The 23,214-nt window shown below is 37.1% G+C and overlaps 1 long non-coding RNA gene across 1 annotated transcript in view; it reads right to left on the minus strand.

Annotated features, from left to right (window-relative positions):
• LOC124100589 (uncharacterized) overlaps positions 1-11,565 on the minus strand; it is a 58,137-nt gene extending 46,572 nt beyond the window's left edge. Inside the window, exon 1 of the long non-coding RNA XR_006854356.2 lies at positions 11,407-11,565. This is a non-coding gene — a long non-coding RNA (uncharacterized LOC124100589). The remainder of the gene's footprint in view (positions 1-11,406) is intronic.
• Between the last annotated feature and the right edge of the window lie 11,649 nt (positions 11,566-23,214).

Genomic DNA, 23,214 nt, shown 5'->3' on the forward strand with positions numbered 1-23,214 from the left:
CTTGTTCACATTACCACTGATGAGCCCATCAAAGGCATTCTTCAATTTTGTTTCAATCATTGTTTATAGCATTTTCTTTTATTCTTTTTTCGAAATTTCATTTCTCTTCTTAATTACTCATGTTTTTGCATGCTGTTGTGGTTTGGATGTGAGGTATCCCCCCAAAGCTTACATGTGAGAAAATACAAGAGGGTTCAGAGGAATAATGATTGGATTGTAAGAATCTTAACCCACAATTAAGTTAATGATGGGATTAACTGAGTGGTAACTAGATGCAGGTGGGGTGTGGTTGGAGGAAGTGGTTAATTGGGGAGCGTGGCTATGAGGTATATACTTTGTATCTGAAGCTGGAGTCTATTTTTCTGCTTCTTGATCACCATGATGTGAGCTGCTTTCCTCTGCCACCCTCTCCCACCATGATATTCAGCCTCACCACAAGCCCTAAAGAATGGAGCTGGCCTTCTCTGGACTAAGACCTCTGAAACCCGTGAGCCCTCAAATAAACTTTTCCTTCCCTACAGTTGTGCTGGTCAGATCCTTTAGCCACAGCAGCAAGAAGGCTGACTAAAACACCTGCTGTTACTTTCCCTCACTCATAAATCATTCTGCTAAATTCTATAACTGAGGAACACAGTGGCATGTGCCTGTAAGCCCAGCTACTCAGGAGGCTGAGGCAGGAAGACCACAAGTTTGAGGCCAGCATGGGCAACTTAGTAGACTCTGTCTGAAAATAAACAAAAAAGTTTTGGGGGTGTATCTTTGTAGTAGAGAACTGCCTAGCATGCATAAGGCCCTGGGTTCAATCCCTAACATCACAAATTCTATAATATTATATTATATATATAATTTGGATGTGAGGTATCCCCCCACAGGTATATATCTGTAACTAGTAATTCCAACATCTGTGTCATGCCTACGTCTGGTCCTGATGCTTGCTTTATCTCTTCCAACTATTGCATTCTTGCCTTTGGCAAGCCTTATAATATTTTATAATATTACAATATTTTATAATATTTTGTTTAAAGCTGTATATATTATATCAAGTAATAGGCTTTTAGGGTGAGAATTTGTATTAATATGATTAGGAGTTAGTTGATCTAAAATTTTCTATAGCTGCAGGAGCCTGAGGCTTCAAATTCCTCCAGTGACCTTGCCTTTGTCTACCCTCTCAACATGAGGCTTCCCTAAGTACCTCCTCAGAGACTATGTGGATCTTATAGCTATTTTGTCTATAATCCATTGGTTATAGAGGAAATAGCTATAAGATCCACAAGACAATCATATGACTAAATCTCAGTCTTTTGGTGGGCCTGTCTTCAGGTTGTGAGCTTCATACATGCTTCTCCAGTGGTGTAGCTCCCCCACGTACCCCCCAGCCAGCTTAGGGAAGAAAGTAAGGCTACAAGAGGCCAGAGTGGGTGGAAGCCCCTTTCCCTGGTGAGGTAAGGCTCTGGGGAAGCATTTTCTCTGGACAGTAGGCCCTTGTTTAGGAGACAGCTCTCAGCATATATCAGAGGGAGTGTTCTTCCCTCCTGCTACCAAGGCCATGAAGGATCTTTTTTGGATCTTCACCACAAAAATTTGGCAAGATTCCTGGAAGTAAAATCCACAAAAGTGTCAGGGTCTCTGTAAGACTGCAGCCTCAGGAGTTTCTCACTCTCAGGCTAGCCCACACTGCATCCCCAGCAATTCCTCAGAATTATCACTTAATTACCAAAATGACCAGTGTTTTCTTCTTTGGGTAAGCAGATCTAAGTTGTGGCTCTTTGGATTCATCTGTCTCTCTAGATTTCAGGGTGATGATTTTCCCTGCAAATTAATTTATCTGATGAATCTGAGAAAAGTCATTGATTTTAGGGGTTTTGGTTGTTGCTGTTGTTGTTGTTGTTGTTGCAAGAATAGGAATGATTTCCAACCTAAAAGAGTTTTCAGAATTAAAACAAAACAAAAATTAAGTTTTTTCATTAGAAAACTTTTAAAGATTGACAAATTATAATTGTTAAAGCTAAATGATATATTCATACATGTTCTTCATAAAGTATCTACTTTTAGGAATATTTGAAATTTTCCATAATAAATAAGTTAGCTTTAATAAAAATCACTCTTAAATATCTAAAATATGGTAACTTTAAATAACAGGAAAGGCAAAGAAAAAATTATTTAATGATATTTACTAGCTAGTATACATAAGGGACAAAGATAATTTGGATGCAAGAATTAATAATACTATTTCCTGCCCTCCTGGAGTTGTCTGTGTTTGAGGAAGGACTCACATTAAATAATTTTTACCTAATTCCTTATGTTAAGGGCTACAAAGGACACAAGAATGGCCCTGTGGGAACAGATAACAGAGAAGAGAATTGGATCTGGTGTGGAAGTTCAGAGGTCATCTCAAAGACTACCAAAGGACAGGTACAGAAGGCAGTTGCACATATTTCTAGCAGGCCCACAACCTGAATCAGTGACCTGAATTTCATTAGACTGGTTACCCAGGGGATAGCCTCCAAAAGTTGCTGTTATGGTTTGGATATGAGGCATCCCCCAAAATTTCATGTGTGAGACAATGCAAAAAAAGGTTGAGAGGAGAAATGATTGGGTTGCGAGCATCTTAACCCAATCAATGAATTAATCCCCTGATAAGGATTAACTGAGTGGTAACTAAAGTGGTAGGATGTGGCTGGAGGAGGTGGAAATTGGGGGCTGGCTTTGGGGTATATATTTGTATCTGGCAAGTAGAGACCTCTGCTTTCTGATCACCATGTGAGCTGCTTCCTTCTGCCATACTTTTTCCACCATGATGTTCTGCCTCACCTCAAGCCCCCAGGAATAGAGCCAGTTGTCTATGGACTAAGACCTCTAAAACCATGAGAACTCAGATAAACTTTTCCTCCTCTACAATTGTTCTGGTTGAGTCCTTTTAGTTACAGGAGCAAAAAAAAAAAGCTGACTAAAATAGTTGCACATAATACCAATGATGTTAAAGAAGAGTAAGAATGTTTCAAAAGCAAGCAAGTCTTCCTAGGTTGTAATCTCCAATAACCTCTTAAATCCCTCAACCACATGAATTTAGGTTGTACAATTAAGTGGGATTTTTCACAAATCATTCTTACTTTCTATAATATTGACCTTTTTTCATAAACCCTTCTTCCTTACCCATTCAAATTCTCTTCGGGTACCAGTAAAGTCTGGACAAACTCATAGTTTTGTTTCCTGGAGTGATAGCATAGGAGAAAGATTGAGACTCACATTGGACAGAACAAAAGAAACAGGAGACAAGCAGTGAGAAAAAAAAATTGAAATTGTAGAGTTCTGCACTCAGTATGCCATAATTTCAATATATAAATTCATGCAAGTTGCATAATTTTTCTGTGCAACATTTGCAATATTTTTTCCATCAGGAAGACAGAAATTATACCATTTACCAACTCTAGTGCAGCCTTATTAAGCAAGTTGAATAATAATATCTACATAAATGCTTATTATTGATTTATTACCTAACTAATAGTAATTGATGGTGGTAATTATTAAAATATAGACTGATATCAACATTTAGAGCACTATCTAAACTTCCCAAATTATGATCATCAATCTATAACCTTAAAAATAATAAGAATTTATCATAATTATTATTATGGTTAAATGATAATGATTTGTAATATAGTATCATATGTTTTCTCCAAATAAGAGAAGCACTAATCTATTATTGGTGAAGATAATAACACTGCTAATGGAAGAATGATAATTGCTAATCATATCCCACTATTTGTATTACAATATCTAAATCATCAAAAAATAGGTGAAATAAAACCTAGGAAAGGAATATGGCCAATAAATAATCTCTATTCACCAATTCTGTCAAATCAGGATTCTGGACCAGTGGTTTACAACATAGTTCACAGCCAGTGGCTGCCCTAGAAAAAGGCTGAGGACCTTTCAAAAAATACCAAAGTCCAATCTCCACCCCTAGAGAATCTGATTTAATTGGCCTAGGGTATAGCCAATTTTTTGAAAGTCCCCTGAGTCTAATGTGCAGCCAGAGTTGAGAGACATTGCTCCAGATGTTTGATTTTTATGCTTGAGAATAAAGATATTTGCTCCTGGAGGCAAAATTGAATTCATAAACCTACTTGCCCAACCTCTGTCAATCAGGGCTATGTGTTGCAGAGGAATGAGTTGTTAGTTTAGTTGTCAGGGAATTTTCTTCATGGAAAAGAAGTACATTAAAATACCAAATTACAGTATTTACATATTTCATGTTTTTTTTCCAACTGCGTTCCCATAGCAACTCAATCCATTTGCTCCCTACTTTCTTCGGAGTTATTTTCCATCATGAGCCATGCTTTATTAGTGAGGGAAACAGTTTTCCCTCTGAAATCACTGTTTTGCTGTTTACTATTTCTTTGCCAGGGAACTCATCTCCAGTTAGTTGCCTCTTCCTTACTTCTGCACTATCCAGAGTTGATAAAAAGTGCTTAGAGTTGGGCAGAGATGATGTCCTAGACCACTTTTTTCAATATGAGGCAACCTGAGTTTTGGGTTTTTTTGTTTGTTTGGTTTTTGGTATTTGATTTTTTTTCTGAGCTGGTCAAAAAAAAAAAAAAGTGGAGAGGAAGGAGAGTGGCTGGGAAAGATTGTAAGGAAGGGAACTGATTAAATCCCAGACAGTGACCAACTGACCTCAATCAACAGAAGACAAAAGATAGCTCAGCTCCCAGGGACCCTACTGGCTTCACAAGCAGCATCATGGCTTTGGAGACAGTCACCCCCCAGTAGATGGGAAGAAAGTGAGCCCTACTCCAACCATGAAATGATACTGAATCCCCAGAGAGGAGGCCAAAAGGAGGCAGAGGATACTGAGATTTCTTTGATTCCACCCAGACAACTTGGCAGACTTTAGGGCTTGTTTGTTTGAAACTATGACATTTCACTTGCTAATAGAGCTCTGCTTTGCAAGGGGACAGGGATGCCAAAGAAGACAGCAGGAGGGAGGCACCAGGCCGAAGCTTCAGGATGGTTCTCTTTGCAGCTGCCTGACGCCAGGATGGACCTGGGGCCGCCAGCAGAAGAGGAGAGACAGAGGCACCAGAGACAGGGTGATGCTTTGAAATTGTTCTCAGCTGCTGACTCAGAGCCTCCTTCTAAGCCAGCAGCACTAATGGAAAGGACTTGCTTCCTCCTCTCTTCCAGGCTCCAAATCAAAGCCAGAGCTGTGGTACATCAGCCCCAGGCTAGGGGACCTATGACCCAAGCAGCATCTTGGAATGCAGCAACAGAAGCCACACACAGCCAGAGTTCCCCTCCCACCCCAAAGTCTGGTTGCAACTTACATACATGCATATCTATTGCACTGCTTACAGCCTGGTTCTAGGGGTCACTGGTAAAGTCCTTCAGAACCCTTCTACTAACATTCATTCAACAATGTTTCACCCCTCTGTCAGTTAGGGTTTCAATAGGAACCAGATGGCACTTTCAAATTGGGGAATTGAAAGTGAGTTTAATTAAGGGACTATACAAAGGTATGGGCAGAGTGTAGGAAAAAGGAGAGATGGTATATTACTTCAGATCTAGTAATAGCAAGAAACTGCTCCCAGCCTAGACCAGAATAGCAGAATTTAGGGACACAGCTGTCTGGAGCCAACAAAACTGAGACCTTCATTTGAAGGCGACAGCCAGCTCACCATGACCACACAGGGAGAAAGGGAGCAAAGAAATAAATATCTGGCCCTCATTCTTCTCCATCTTCCCCATCTGCTGCCAGGATATTACATTGCCAAACCCACCCAGAGGGCAGCTCAAAGATGCATCCATAGAGATTGTGCACTGGGGGCACAAAATAAGATGAAGAAGTGGGAGAGGGATGTGGGGAGGTGGATAAAGACATCCAACTCCCTCTCTCACACACTGAAGATATCTCATGACCAGGAACATGTTTATTGCACCATTTCCACAGCCCTCCCACATGCTAGCAAATCCCAAGACAACCCAAGAGAGCTTGCAAAATGTTCAACCATGGAGAAAATAACTGGAAGCCTTATTTACTCAAGAACACAGGTGATACTGAGAACAGAGACACAAGCATCCTAGCCTTGATTCAATGGTATATCACAGCCATGAGTCACATTACTTCTCCTGCTCAGGAGGAAATCATCCACAATGCATCCGGTCACATGATCTGCCCACTTCATAAGAACATTCTGCTGGTTACCTCTGTGGAAAGGCAACTGGAAAGGGAAGCCCTCTTATTCTGCAGTGTGGCATCATTTGTGCTGAGGACATTCAGCTTTAAAAACAATGTGCTTGAAGAGTCTGTCAAGACAATACTCAATTATTGAAAGTACGTGCCTAAGGAAAAATAGTAAGATGAGTTAGAGTACAGATATTTGAAACCCAATGTACAGAGGGACAGGTGAGGTGACCATGAGATGCTCTTCTGCTGCCTTTGTGTGATGGTGGAGGCGGGGAAGCAATAATGACAACACCCATCTAATATGATTTAAGAGACTGTCACACATTCTATCTTTTGGCTTCCATTTATATTATAAGGAACATGAAAAGTTAGTGCAACATATGACTCAAAAAAGACAATCTAACCAAATCCTAATGGCTATAGTGGGAAGTATCACTTTTTAAATAAATTCTAGCCCACATGCAAATCTGATGGCCCAATCTTTACTGCAGTTTATTCATAAAAATTCAAAATTTCATGTTTTGAATTCCAAAATCAGTGCAGAGATCTACACTTCATCAGCTCAACTCTAAAATTGTCCCACTGTGAAGTTATTCAAAAGAATACAAAATTTACCAAAGCGTTCAAAAGAAGAGTACTTGGGGTAGTAGAACTAATTAAATGTCTCCATGCTTTGCACTGTTTTTATTCAGTATATTAGATTTTTCCTATTTGCTTAATAAGGCAGCCCATCCACTGGTCATCTGAGAATCATTCTTCTTTGTACTCCATAGCTATGGTGACCATGTAAATATTTTCTCAAGTAAACATTAAATATTTTCCCAAGTAAATATTAAAATTTACCACCTTGACCCATGCTAACCTGAAAAATATATGGTCACCATGGTGACGATACATACAGAGGCACACCAGGGGTAACAGCATCTACAATAATAACCACAAATAGCCTCACTAAAGCCTTTCCTTTACCCATGAACCTGTTCTCCAGGAAACTTGACTCTTGTGATTGCAGTGGTTTGGAGTAAGTTCAGACAGATGGAGGCGTTTGTCACTATCCTTGCACTTTCACCCTTCGCCTCTCATGGCTAACAACCACTCCCCTCCCACCCCCAAAACAACACAACAAATGCCAGGAGCATAAACCAAGATGCTCCACTTTGCTCTCGAATTTCTCCACTGTGGTCGCTATACACAAGCAGCAGTGTTATTTTCAGAATGGCAAACCACTTTTCCCAGACAGCTGAGGCCACATTGCTCAGAATGACCCTTTGGTTTCCAATCTTTCATTTGTTCTCTACTACAATTGATGTGCAGGTCTTCCGAGCCACAGTCTTCCAAGACCCAAGTCAGTACCAGAAGGCACTTGGAGAGCCACCTGTTGTCTCGTGTGGCTACAGAATAGGTTTCAGGAAGGAGAAATAAGCCAGGACCCTACTGAGAGGGGGAGAATTGATCATCCTCCATCCACTAGGTTAGTGACTAGAGATGAGGCCAAGGATTTTTTAACCTTTCCTTTAGGTGATGGAAAGCACTCACAGGTGTTTAAGCTGGGCTGTGAATTAATCAAAGGTAACTTTGATGGCAATATGAAAGGTGAAAAAGGAGGGGTGGAAGACAAGACTGCAGGGAGTGACTCCAGATGACAGAATGTTCATCCAGACCCAACTAGAGCAATGGTATTAGTAAAAAGATGAAAAGACGATATCTAAAAAGAAAGTCTTTCCACATAGTCTGATGCTATGGAGAAGTTAAAGAGAATCAAGATTAATAAGACTCCTTTGAATTTAGCTATTTGACTTTGTGGCTGATCTTATCAAAGCTACAAGGGCATAATTCCTTTTCTAAGCAAAGTTTTGCTCTATTCAAGGGGCCAAAAACATGACTGAAAAGATTTGATTTTAGCAGCATATGGCATTTGCTTTTTTGTCCCGATGTGGTCAGACTTTGCTATAGGAGGAGTATGTACTCCTCCTCTGGGCCCTGGAAGATGAGATGCCACCTTAAATAATCAGAAACCCATAACAAGAACTCTTTAAGCTCTCTTTTTGTCTCCATCCCATCCTCTTATTGAAGTAGTCTTTTTAAAATGCAATAAAAGAAAACTCACCACTTAACATGGTAAGAGGGTCAAAACTAACCCAAAGAAAGAAAAATATCTCTCTTTTTTAAAAAAATATTTTTATTAGTTATTGATGGAACTTTATTTACTTATTTATATGTGGTGCTGAGAATTAAACCCAGTGCCTCACACATGCTAGGTAAGCACTCTACCACTGAGCCACAACCCCAGCCTCCAAGAAAAATATCTTTAAGTTAGGGGAACTCATAAATTAAAATACTGATTTTGTAACAACTGTCAAAAAGGAAAAAGCAATTCTCTAGAAGGTAAAGAAGTAAGAAGAGGTGGGAAAGGAAGATGGAAAGTTATGCTCTTAGCAATTAAATAAATTTTAAATAAATATTTAATAAATATTTCATGGTATAAATTGTGTTCAAATACACAAAAAATAGAGTGAATTAGTTGTTAAATACATATACTCACTCCAAATTTCAGAACTCACCATTTGTCCTCCTTGTTTTATGTAGCTTTGCATATGTGTTCTCTCACCCTGAACTATTAGAAAGCACATTGATGACATCATGACCCTTCATCTCTAAATATCCCATTCTGACAATAACACTACTACTTAAGTCTATCTCCTAAGGACACTCTCCCACATGGTCATAATATCAATATCCACCCAGAATACTTCATTATATGCTATTATATACTATTATTCAAATCCAGGCTACCTGTGCTATTTCCTGAAATGTATCCTTTTTGTTTCTGGATTTGTAACTTTCCCTGGTACCTATGGCTGATAAAAATGTTTCCTCCCTTGATTTAATTTTCTTTGGACATTTCAGCAGGAATATTAGAAGGCAAGTTAATCTGTGAGTTCAAATTGGTATCTTACAATGAACGTTCCTACACAATAGTTTATTTTTTTTAAGTAGGAATGCCTTGGAATATGTCTATAGTTCACTATAGTTCATTATTATCAACAGAGCCTTAGGCTGAATGATCCAAACATCTGATTTTTGCAACATTTAAAAATTGTGTTTTGAAGAAAACTAAATGGAAGAGCTAAATATGATCTTCTACCATATATACTCCTAGAGATGTACAGAATGTCTCTTCTAAATGAGGGCCTTCATCAAGATGTGTCAGCCCACAAAGTCAGAAGGAAGATGAATCCTAAATTTGTGATTTCACAGTACGTGTGGTATGAGTATATGCCTGGCGCTAGGTTAAGAAAGTCCTTTGGGAGGGACAAGGAGATCCTGGGGAAGGTAAGCAGTGTAGGATGCTAGGAGAAGACATACAAGTCATTTGCCATTGACATTGTCACACTATAGCATGTTTCCCAGTTTTGGGGGCATTTTCTAGTCGAAGAAGAGGAGAAACCAGAACTCTGAACAAGTGAGGCTGGAAGCAAACAGATGGGTGGATCACTCCTGCTGAAGAGTAAATTTGTGCTGTAAGGAGAGGTTACAGAAACCATCTATCCTGGTAAAACTTTTCACTGTTTAGAAAGTAAATTTTACTTAAGCAGCAGCTTTGGGTAGGCCACGCAAAATGAGACCCAGCAGTAATTGGAAAGGCGGCAGAGGAAAGATGAGAGAGTTTAAATAAGTCCTAAAAGCCCAAAGGCTAAGAATACCAAGATAATTTAAAAATACAGAGAAGATTTGAAAACACATGTAGCTGCAGGGAGGGTTGGAACAGAAACTGAGAAAAAACATACAAATGGGAAAGAGGGAAATGCATGGGGTTGAAGATGTTACCCTACAGGAATGCAGACACACATGAAGTGCCAGAAGAGCCAGGCAAGGAAGAGCTCTGGATGGAATGTAGGGTATGTACCCATCAGAATGAAAGTAAAACCCACCACCACACCAGCAATAGAGGGTAAGAAGACAACCACACAAGCAGGGGGAGAAAAATCATTTTTCCAACCAACTTTACAGATAACTTAAATGCAAAAGATAATGAAATAATATCTATAGAATTTTGAGGATAATTTAAATATTGAAATCCTAATATTATATAGGCAGCTAGCTAAGCAAACATATAAGGACTCAGAAAGTTAACCACCTGCCCCTCTTAAAAAAACCCTTTGGTAGAATATTTTCAGCATGTTAAAAAAATAAATTCATGGGCTGGGGATGTGGCTCAAGCGGTAACGTGCTCCCCTGGCATGCTCGGGGCACTGGGTTCCATCCTCAGCACCACATAAAAGTAAAATAAAGATGTTGTGTCCACCAAAAACTAAAAAATAAATATTTAAAAAATTCTCTCTCTCTCTCTCTCTCAAATTAATTAATTAATTAATTAATTCATAAACAGAACTCAGATATAGGTGTGTTCCTATATAAAAATTGTGACAATGGGCAATGAAACCAATTTCCATTAATTTATCATTAATGCAAAACATTTTGAAACTTAATACAAATGTCAAAAATGAGTCTTTTAAAGGACAATTAGGATAGGAGAAAAGGACCAGGGGGGACAAGGAAGAGGGGAAAGGAAAGAAAAGGTAGATTTTTTCCTTTTGACTATTGCTTATCCAGATCTTCATGACAGTGATATTTTTCACCCAAATTTCCTGACTCCCTGAGTGAGTTTATTCTGGGAGAGAGGGTGACAGTTTTCATGGTAGCTCATGTATGTATTGAGTAGCATTTTCCTTTTTCATTGATTGAATCGCAGAAATATCAGTACTTCCCTCAATTTTTTATCCAACTTTTAATAATGAAAAACTTCAAAAATAGAAAAAGCAGAAAGGACCATGTGGTCAGCTTACTTCTTAGAAGCAGCTACTTCCTCCAAGGTGAAGTCAGGCTGCTCCAAGAAGAGCTGATAAGGTTCAACACATGCTTGGGCTTAAATTATTGCAATTAAGTTCAAAATTCAGAGGTTCTCAACTTGAAAGTTATTAAACCGGGAGACTGAATCTGCAAAGAACACTGGAGCAACCAAAAAGAGAAACGAATCTGTCTTTATATTATGAAACAACTATCAAACCTGATCAGATCTCCTTATATTCTTCTGTTTTATACCATAAGCTTTGTTTAACTGAAATACCCCCCAAACCATTTTGTGGAAATGCTTTTCATGTCATTAAAGGTGCAAACAGTCACCAGAGTAAACTAAGATAAATTTAGCTCAGACTTACAGGTTTATATAGAGAGTGGCCAGACATTCTTCTCTTGATTTTGCCCTTTGCACTTACGTTCCCAAATTGTGCATCTGATTGCTATGTTGCTATGTTGCACTCTCAAGTGCCTCTGAATATAAAATATTACCTTCTGTTGAAACCCACTAGGCCCTACCTCTTAAAGGATCCACTACCTCTCAAAGTACCAAAGGCTAACTAACTACCAGGCCTTAAACACATGGCCTCTGGGGGATACCTAGCCAAGCACAGCATTATGCTTTAAGTCATAATAATAAAGTCATCTCCATTATAATGAGAAATAAGACATGCATACACCTACTGTTTAATATCATGCTACAAGTGTGTGGCAAGTATGGTTTTGTATCCAGATTCACAAAAAAATAAAACTGTAATTATTGAAAAGGAAGAAGCAAAATTATTATTTGTTGTTGATTTGTTTGGTTAACCTAGAAAACCTAAGAGAAACAACTGAAAAACAGCTAGAACTAATAAGATCATTTGATAGGAAGGCCACTTGAAACAATAATATATTTTAAAAGCAATAATTTTCTTATATATACTAAATGAACAGAATAATGGGAGAAAAACATTCATAATAGGAGCAAAACATAATAACAGTAATAATGCTATGGACCTAAGAATCAAGTTAATGAGAATCAACAGGACAATTAAAGAAAATTGTAAAATTTTAATTAGTGACATAAAAGAAGACTTGAATAAATGAAAAAAAATGTTTCTAGATAAAATTACTCAATATTTTAAAGCTTTCTTCCAAATTAATCTGCAAACTTAATGCAAGTTTTATTAAAACCCAATGAGACATTTTTTAAGTTACTAAATGTATCATAAACCTAGTAAACAGGTAAGAAATCCCAAGATATTTGTAATAATATGAATTTTGTGAAGAAAATTATAATACATCAATAGAAAACAATGCAATCATTTGAAATGTTTATGTACCTCTAAGTTTACTGACATGGAAAGATGATCATAAAATATTAAGTTGAAAGAACAAATTATAAAATAGTATGCTTAGCTTGAATCCATTTGGTAAATTAAATATATAAATAAAAAAGTTTTGAAACTATATACCAAAGTACCAAAGATTATAGACTTTTTAAATTTTCCCTATGCTTTTTTCTAATTTTTGTTTTTGTTTTTGCCGTGCTAGGGATAGAATTCCAAAGACTCATGCATGCTAGGCAGGTGCTCTACCATTGAGCTATATACCACAAGCCCTTTTTTTCTAATTTTTCTACAATAAATAAACGTATTATTTCTATGATTTAAAATAAGAAATATGCAAAGGGGAATTAAGAGAAGGGAGGAAGATGGGAATTGGAAAGACAGTGGAATGAATCAGATATAACTTTTCTATACGTTCATATATGAATACACCACAGTGAAACTCCAAATCATGTACAACAACAAGAAGGGGATCCTAATTAAAATAAGTTATACTGTATGTATATATGCATAATATATCAAAGTACACTCTATTGTCATATATATCTAAAAAGAATATCAGCATACTATAGAGATGCAGCCATATCAATGTCAATAGCTAACCTATGGAACCAACCTAGGTGCCCTTCAACAGATGAGCAGATAAAGAAAATGGGTATATATACAATATAATATTACTCAACCTTAAAGAAGAATGAAATTATGGCATTTCCCAGTAAAAGGATAGAACTGGAGAATATAAGGCTAAGCAAATGAGCCAATCCCAAAGAACCAAAGGCCAAATGTTTTCTCTCATATGCGGATGCTAATTCACAATAAAGGGGCAGGGAGAATAGAGGTATTTTGGACTAGACAGAGGGGAGTGAAAAGAGGGGAGGGGGACTGGGGGTAGGAATGAAAATAGAATGAATCAGACATTATTACTCTATGTGCATATATAACTACACCATGTACAACCAGACAAATGAGAAGTTGTACTCCATTTATGTGTGATGTGTCAAAATGCTTTCTACTGTCACATATAACTAATTAGAACAAATAAAAATATATATTAAATTAAAAAATTAAAAGAGTTTTTAAAATTAAATAAATAAAATAAGAAGTATGGATGTATTTCTTAAACATAACTTTAATAGACCTTATAGCCTTTAATTTTTCTAAGCTGCTCTGAAAAATCTATCATATTTTGACTTATCTCCTGGAATAACAAGTTTCATGATTTGTAAATATGTAAAGCCGCACTGTCTTTTATTTCTCTTGACGCTCTTACTTTTCAGAGCTGTTACTCACCTGATTCATTCCCTCATGACACTATAAATTTTTTTATCACAACCAGCTCCACTTTCATCTTTCCAGATTGAGGGCATTAAGTAGTCTGCCTATCCTCATAAAGCAGCACTCGTTTGCTCCATCTCTATTTTTACTGCATCATTAAAGTGGCCACATGGCCAGAATTGAGCAGTATATGCCCAATTTATTTTTCCTAACTTCCACTGTGTAAGAATTATTCCCCCAGATGTAAAATATCATCCTCAATATTAGTTATAAGAATATTTATTGAGCCAACTATGTCTATGGATTACTTCTACACTCCATTGGGAAAGCAGAATGTCTCTTTAAGGTCAATTTCCATGACAACATCTATAATACTATTGCTTTTTGCCTCCCAAATAGACATAGATTTGTCTAGACTGCGCAGATAGATCTGTATCCAAATTCACAAGGAAGGCCTTTTGTGAATCAATAAGTGCTATCCTCACATCATTTTTCTTGCTGTCAAAATGCCATAGCAAAGGGGGAAAAGGTCCCAACTCAACCTGTGTAAATTGTTAGTTTTAGGCTCTTCCCAAATTACTACTGTGGGGGGACATGTGTGCGTGTATTCACATACACACACGGAATTCTGGAATGGCCTAATCAGTGCAGCGTTCCTGTTTGTATCTAAATAAAAGAGCCTAGGAGTGGGGAGGAAAGAAGACAAATATGCAGAGAAAAAAAAATATGCAGAGAGCTGGGAGGAGGATTCCAAGGACACAGCTCAGCTGCAGGTCAAGTGTTCAGACACCACTGCTCCCATGTGGAGGTGAAGCCGCTGTACAGCTGTGAGCCTTTCTGGTTGTCATTCTGAGTCTGCCCACGCAGACCATTCTCATGTTCATTCTTTGGCACACAACCTTCAATGTCACACAGGAAAGGAATATTGATATCTCACTTCCCCTTCACTTCTTCTCATCCAAACTGTCACAGACTCCCGATACAGCTCCCATTCCTCTCCACTTCATCTTACACATCAGTGTCAGAGTGATATGTTTAAACAAAGTTCTCATGTTGTCATTTTTCTGATTTAAAAAAAAAAAAAAAGAATGCTATCACTTTCTCCCTGTTGCTTCCTCTGCAAGCCTTTTGGAATACAGTATAAATCCCATCACATGGCATATCAATCAGGTCTTCCAAACCAGGCCCAACCACCCATACAAGACTCACTCACGTCATCCTAGCCCCAAGTTCTTCCCTCCTCAAACAACCCCACCCCCTTGCCTTTGCTGACCATCTCTTCTGTATAGAGCCTTTGGCTTACCACCTCCACTTATCCAAATACCCATCCTTTCAGACCCTTCCCAACTGCCCCAGCTGGGAATTAAATTATTAACTTCTTTCTCTTTTCTATTGTCTAGGACTTTTGGTGAATCTCAAATCATCCCTTAGCACAGTAACAAAACACAAGCAATTACAGAGATCTCACTAAATGTTGGATAGAGTATGAGAAGTGCTTATCTTAATTGCAGATCCTTTTGTTATTGGAAATAAAAGATTGCTAGGACCAAGCAATAGGGGGTTATTTTTTTTAACTACAACTCAAGGAACCCAGGGCACGATATATTATCAGGCTTCCCAAGAGAGTGGGAAGTGATCAGAAACCAAAGAAGCACTCTTCTCTCTCTCTTGTCCTCCTCCCCACCCTCTCTCCTGCTCTCTTGCAGCAATGCCTTTTCGTGGTTGCAGAAGGGTAGTAGAGTGGAAGCAGTTGTGAAGGTCTCCCCTCCCCACTACAAAACTATGCTCAGCTTCTATTAAGAGTATTATGTGAATATTGTTTGTAGGTGCAGATTATTACAGATAAAATTAATATTGGCAAAGAAGTAAAACTAGATTATTTGTACTAGGTATATATACCTATTTAACAAGTCTAAGACTTCATTGACTATAAGACCCACCTCTATTTTAGATACCATCAAGAAAGAATAAAATGCTAACATGGATTATTAAGAAACTGTCAGTTGTAAGACATATCATTATTAGAGATATTAAAATGTAAAACAATGTGATTCTTGATAAAATATCATGTAGTCAAAATAAATTTTAACATTGGCTTTGTACAGCACCTAAGATCTCAAAAAAAAGGAAAAATCCAAAATGACCTGTTTAGTACAATATAGACCCCAAATGGAGAACCCAAAGGCCAGTGCTCTTATCAGAAGCTATTGAAAATTATACCAAATCATCTTAAATATGGCATCAGTGATAATAAATCAGTAATTAAAAGTCTTTTGGGTCTTGTCCAATGAGGACTACCCAGATGTGGACAGAAAATAGTTAATTATGGGTTCCTGGTCCCAAAGCAGAAAATAGATTCCTCACAGTCTCCTTCCCCATACCCAAATCAATTTAACTCAGGAATCCAGATGTTTAGGCACAGGTGACTCTCAATCTCATGACCCAGGTGGACATTTTCTCAACAGTGGTCTCCCTCCTATAGGTGACCAGTGTGCCTGGTGCTGCAGACATTTACCTCTGCCCATCTCTGCTCCCTGCTTGTATCATTGTCTGAAAACAGAGATCTCACTAAATGTTGGATAGAGTATGTAGTACTTATCTTAATTGCAGATCCTTTTGTTATTGGAAATAGAAAATTGCTAGGGCCAAGCAATAGGGGATTATTTTTTTTAACTACAACTCAAGGAACCAGTTGTTGAACTAAGGACTAAGAAAACAGCATACAAAATTGTCCAGAGTGCAGTGATCCTTTAAAACAGTTTCTTCTTTTTCTTTTTTTTTTCTCTTATGAAGAGATGATTTATAAATCATTCAGGTCTGATACAGTGTGTGTTCAAAGGTTCTTCTAGGGTGTGTAATGGAAGTAGAACCGCAGGTTCTTAGACTACTACATTCATGCTCAGTTCCATGAGATAATGTCAGATTATTTATTCAGGAGAAGATACACAAGTTCCATTACTTAAAACTTCAACAACTTTAAATTTTCAAAATTTTTAACTTTTGCCTATATAGTATAATCAAGGAGACCTTTTTTATAATGTTTGAAAAAAAAAAACACTGAACAAAAATTGTTTTGATGTACCTACACTTATTATATAACTATATTTAAAGGAAGAGAATGCTAAGCACAAAATTGAGGACTGTAATTACCTCAAAAGTGGGGCAAATAAATAGGATTATTATGTTTATATATATAGATATAGATATAGATATAGATATAGATATAGATATAGATATTTTTATCACTTCATAGAACATATAATAAATATTTTTAAATTGCCTTAAACTCTGATCCTATTCAACACTGATCAATGGCTGTAGGCACTCTTAAAATTATATATTTACACATCATCATCAAAAAGAAAAAAATAGTTCTTCCCTTTTAGACCCATATAGAAAAAAAAATCTCAGGGAAGACCTAGATGGCCTAGATGGTAGCCTGTGTCCATCCCTGATTGGTTAATCACTGTGGTCAGGAGTAGTAAACACAATGATTGGTCTATCCTGTGTCCATCTCTGTAGCCACAGGGACAGGATCTGTTGCCACAAATTGTGGGGTGCTACAGAAGTGCGTGAAAGAGCAAAGCATAACATGAACCTTGAGAAGTATCAATACCACTATCTCCTAAAGACCACACAAATGACAGATGGCAGAGCTGGGATTCAAACTCAGATACGCAGGACTCCAAAGCCTGGACACCAACCACTTCAACTTCAGCTCCTGCTGAATCAAAACATGCAGGTTTTTCCCCATTGTTATGTCAGGATTTACTTAAATGCTGGGATTCTATCTTATTTATCCATGTCCCTCCAGCTCCTAGAAATATTACCTGGCACCTTTTAGATGTTTTGTAGAATTAATTAAATTTCCATTTACAGATTGCTTATTTGAACATGTTCTTCATCAACATGGATGTGACCTTGTCTAGGACCAGCTGTGTGGGTCTTGTGCTCACCAGAGAACAGATGGGAATTTGAAGAGTAGGAGGGGTGAAATGTTTTAATTTCAAGAACATTTTAGCACCACAAAAATCAAAAGGGAAATAGCAATACTAGAAATTTTATACTCAAAGTGAGCCTAACAGCAGCAAGCAGTAGCTAACATATATGTTTTAATTGAAATGAAGACCATTTAGATTTGTTATTTCTATTTTTTTTTAATAAACTCTTTGGAAAGTAGGATTGGGTGGGGCCGAAGAGGGATCTTTTCTTTGGCTGTACTATTTCAATTGTTAAAACAGAAATGTATTTGTGATGTACTTGAAAATTTTTAAAGAGTTACTACCTAAACATGTTTTAAGTCAATAATTACCTCTTTCCTGTGTCTTTCCATGTCTCCAAGCCATGATGTGAAGATAGTATTTGAGAAATGATCTGGATTTATTTTCATCTGCATCACATTGGTTTCCATGTTTTTTTTTCCTTCCATGAAATCACATCTTTTTCCTGGTACTTGTCTTTATGTTTCTTTGTGAGGCCTAAAATAAAACAAACAAAAACTATTTCTTTGTTAAAAATACAATCGTTTCATTTCTCACTATTCATTGTGTCTTGCTTTGCAATGCTACCAGGCTCCTCAGGCCTTTGGATCTATATATTTAAATATTTTATCTTCACTTCAGTATTTCAGTCCTTTTGTTCTCCTTTCTTTGTTCTCTTTCTTACTCACTGTTTAATTTTAAATAACTCACCATTGTATTACTTCCCTGGTTTGCACAGCTATTAAGTCGAATACCGTCTATTAATTTAATATTGTATACTGTGTTAATTCAGGCTGGTTCTAATTTTGCTGAAAGATCTGTTTGTGGCTGCAATTAATTTATTTTTAAACATTTTCTTTCTTTTCTCCTGTCTGCTTCTCTGTATTAGTCAATCTGATATACACCAAAGCATTGTACTCTGATTCGAACTCTGCCCAATTCCAAATTTCAACTTTTTCTTCTATACCTTCCTATTTGACTCATTTTTTTCCTGTTATAATCCAGCTCATACCCACAGGCTTGTTTCACCAGAGACCATGACACTGGTGTTTATTTAGGTGGTTTTGAAGTGAGTTTTATCCTATATTTACTAGGAAAAAGGAAAGAGGAAAGGAATAGAGAAATTGAAAATAATCATTATTTCAGTCTTGGAACTAAATAGTCCTTATTGGCTATGCACAGTGCTTGGATTCCCTGGGCCCTTATTTACTCTTACCAGTGCTTTGCCTGTATTGACTTATACAAATCGTGGGCTCAAAATAGGTATAGAAAACCTAAGAATCCCAATTCGAACGCCTTGCTCCAATCCTTCTCCCTAACTGTCATTTAGTAAACAGTGGGTCCAAATTTACCTTATTCTTTGAGCAGGAAAAAAAAAAAGTTGTTTTCTTTACATTCTTCTGCTCCAATTTAGTTGATACAAACATAGGATATTTTTTGACATGATTGTCATGTCACAAATACAAGCTCTTCACATATTTAACTCATTGGAAAAAAAAAAAAAAACATGATACAGAGAACCAAGCATAGATGTTTGGGTTAGTTATATCTCCAAACTATAGACTGCTTATTTGAGCACATTATTACATCTACATGGATGCAATCACATCTAAGACCAGCTGTGAAGGTTTTGTGCTCACACAAAAACAGATGGGTAAGAAAGCTCATGCCCTGGAATATCAGGATGGGTCTTCGAGTAGAGACCATGATCTTCTGGGCTACACCCCAGATGTAAGGTTCACATGAGTACAGCTATGATGAAATTACTACCTCGCAAAAGAAGATATATGACTTCAATTATAGAGACTGAAGTGTTACGCCCCTCCCAACATAATTATAAAGGCAGTAAAATAAATTCTCTGCTTTAGCTACCAGACTAGCAAATTTGGGATTAAAATCTCCAGGAAACTTTTCATTCATATCTTGTAGAAGCATATGAAGGCCTCTGGAGATTGACATAAAGAGAATTTAGGTCCAAAGAAAAAGCTTTCAAACTGTGTACCTGGCATGGTCCACTGAGAGCCCTTATTGGAAAACACATCTTCCCATCTTCGTGGGCAGACTTTGGTGGAAGTTGGATTAAATTGTTGTGCATGAATTCTGTCTCCTAGTCACAGCATCATTCACTGACCCAAGTCTGGAAATCCCAGGTACAGGATTAAATCTCATAGAAAGCCATGACTGTATTCCTAAGTCTCTGCCAGGCAAAGCTAGCACTTCCTGGTTGTAGCACTTCCTTTTGGTTACAGCAGATGCCAACAAGGCCAAGAATGAGCAATGTATGAGACAGTTTCCCAGAGGGGAAAATCCTACTCCATAATCAGAGACTAACCCTATAAGCCCAGCCAGACATTTTGCAACTATGAACATAGTGACGCCAGTTAATTTTTTGTTCAATTTTCTACTGTGTTAGAAAGGACACTGTCATTTTAAATACAGTATCAGAAACAGTTTCTAAAGAAGACAGTTGCTGAAAAAAAGTAGCCAGGGGCTACATATGAAGACCAAATGGAAAAGCATTCTTTCAGAGAAAATAGAAAAATAAAAGTAATGAAATCAGAAAGAACAACAACAAAATAGTAAAGAAAATAAAAAGAAAAAAAAAACTGTGATCAGGGCAAACCAGATACAGATATATTCAAGTCTCCATTCTACAGATGTAAAGGAAAATGCATGTGCTTGTTGGTGACTTCTAAATTTAAGGATGAGAAACTGGATTAGAGAATTATCAAAGGTGCTGGCTGGAGGTGGCACTGATGGAAAGATTGGGGAGAGAAGCTCAGCCTCCTGTCTTGCCGTCCTGGTCCACTGGCCTTACAACAAGTTCAGAACATGCTCACGCTGATCAAGGAAGTGAGGTGTCTGGGAGAAACTGCTGATAAGCTGAAACCCAGATGAGGAGGAGACATTTTTTTAGCTGTTCTAATCAGTTATACATGACAGCAGAATTCATTTCAATTCCTTGTACACAAATAGAGCACAATTTTTCACTTCTCTGGTTGTACACAAAGTAAAGTCACACCATTCATGCAATCATACATGTAGCTAGGGTAATGAAGTCTCATTCCACCATCTTTCCTACTCCCATGCTCCTCCCCACCCTCCCATATGCCTCATCCAAAGTTGAGGAGGAGACACTTTAAGAATAACAAATTATCTTATTCACTGATGATGGAACTGTAAATTGGTACTCTTCCAGAAAGCAGTTTGACAACATATTTATTAAAATTCTTCAAGATGTATATCACATTTGATTTAGCATCTCCACTTCTGGGCATCTAAACTGAGAAAATAATGAGAAAGGTAGAGAAATATGCATGTCACAGAATTATTCATGATGGGGAAAAATTAGGCTTTGAAATATACAATAAAAGAAGCTATGTGGGGGCTAAGGGTGTAGCTCAGTGGTAGAGCACTTACCTAACATGTGTGAGGCCCTGGGTTTAACCTTCAGCACCACATTAAAATAAATAAATAAAGGTTTTTGTGTCCATCTACCAAAAAAAATTTTTTTAAAGAATATATGTTATAGAAAAGTGTGCAATATTTAAATTGCCACCCTGAAGATTCATCAGTAATACAAGGACTTGTTCATGATATGTTCATTGGAAAAAAAAGAATAGATGCAAAATAACACAAGTAGAATTACATTAGGTTTGTTTATATACATTTTGTAAGGATATTTAATATTATTAGTGGTTACCACTAAATAGTATACAGAGTTAATATTACCAAATTTACTACATCAAATAACTATTACTCTTGTAATCACCAGTTAGTTTTAAAGGAATTTAAAAGTTTTTTCTACTGAATTTTTAGGGTAATAGGAGATAGACTACAAAATCCCATAGGGAAAATAAACATAGCTAAAAGGAAACACTTTAAATGTTAAAATATTAATGTTTGTTATTTTAGAATTACAGATCACTGTGTAACTTTTTGCTTTTTATTCTTTGGAATTTTTACATCTTTCATTAAATGAAAGTATCCCTTTTATACAGGAAGAAATGTTTTGAAGAAAAAAGCATGATAGAGAACCTCATTAAAAAAGAACAAAACCATCTAAGAAGTACATATGGGACTTCTTTCATAAAAATATATAGTAGTAAAAGAGAGATTTTTCTTGTTGTTCCCAAAATTGTCTCCCAAACCCAAAGCTAGTGGCAAGAAAACATAAAGACAGCACATTTTTTAAAACTGTTTTGTTTTTATTTTTTCCTACTTTTATTGGTGCATTATTATAGTGGTACAAAATGGTGAGATTTGTTACATATTTTACATGCAAACAATAAAACAATATAATCTGGCCTACGTCTCCCCTCCCTCCTCTCCTCCCACCTCCTGGTTCTTTTCCTCTACTGATCTCCCTTTGATTTTCATTAAATTGCCCCCACCTTTCTTTTCCTTTTTCCTCTCAAGCTTCCACATATGAGAGAAAACATGTGAACCTTGACCTTCTGAGTTTGGCTTATTTTGCTTAACATAATGGTTTCCATTTCCATCCAATTTCCTGCAAATGACAATTTCATTGTCCTTTATGGCTGAATAAAACTCCATTGTGTGTAGGTGTGTATGTACACACACACACACACACACACATAATTTCCTTTTCCATTCATCCATTGATGGATACCTAGGCTGGCTTCATAGTTTAGCTATTGTGAATTGTGCTGCTATAAACATGGGTATGCAAGTATCATTATAGTATGATGATTTTAATTCTTTAGGATACTGAAGAGTGATATAGCTAGATCATATGGTGGTTCCATTTCTAGTTTTTTTAAGGAAATCTCCATACTGATTTCCATAACAGTTGTATTAATTTACAGTCTCACCAACAGTGTAAAACTGTTCTTTTTTCTCCACATTCTCCCCAGCATTTATTATTTGTATTCTTGATGACTGCCATTCTGACTGGTGTGAGATGAAATCTCAGTGTACTTTTTGACTTCAATTTCGCTAATTACCAATGATGTCAAACATTTTTCATATATTTGTTGGCCATTTGTATTTTTCCTATTGAGAAGTATCTACTTAATTCATTTGCCCATTTATTAATTGGGTTATATGTGTAATCCTCTGTCAGAAGAGTAGCTGGCAAAGATTTTCTCCCATTCTGTAGGTTCTCTCTTCACCTTGTTTCCTTTGCTGTACAGAAGCTTTTTAATTTGATGCCATCCCCTTGGCATTCTTTCCCGGGCTTTAAGTGTCCTCTTGAGAAACTCATTGCCTATGCCTATATAAAACAGAACATTTTAAATAAAGCCAAGCAATGGAGTGAGGGGGCAGCCTCTTAAGAGAGAAGATTTAATTTGCTCCTCTAGTGTGATCACCTCTCTTCAGTCTATACACACAGACAACTGTTGGATGTAGGGAAATTAAGGAGAATCTACGTAATTGTGAGCCATTTGTCTAGCCCAACAGAAGAGTGCCACAGTTTATGTTGTGCCAGCCTTGAAAATGTGCCTCTCACATCTCCTACTCAGAGATCCAGCTGCTGCACAACAAACTGACCACTGCACTTGAGCTAAAAGCATGCTTGCCAGACCAATGACTGAGCATAGCAGGAATACCAAGACAGCTC

This window comes from Marmota monax, unplaced genomic scaffold (genome assembly GCF_021218885.2).
Source record: "Marmota monax isolate L192 unplaced genomic scaffold, Marmota_monax_Labrador192_F-V1.1 WCK01_AAM20220418_F8-fsc00130, whole genome shotgun sequence".
NCBI classification, from domain to species: domain Eukaryota; kingdom Metazoa; phylum Chordata; class Mammalia; order Rodentia; family Sciuridae; genus Marmota; species Marmota monax.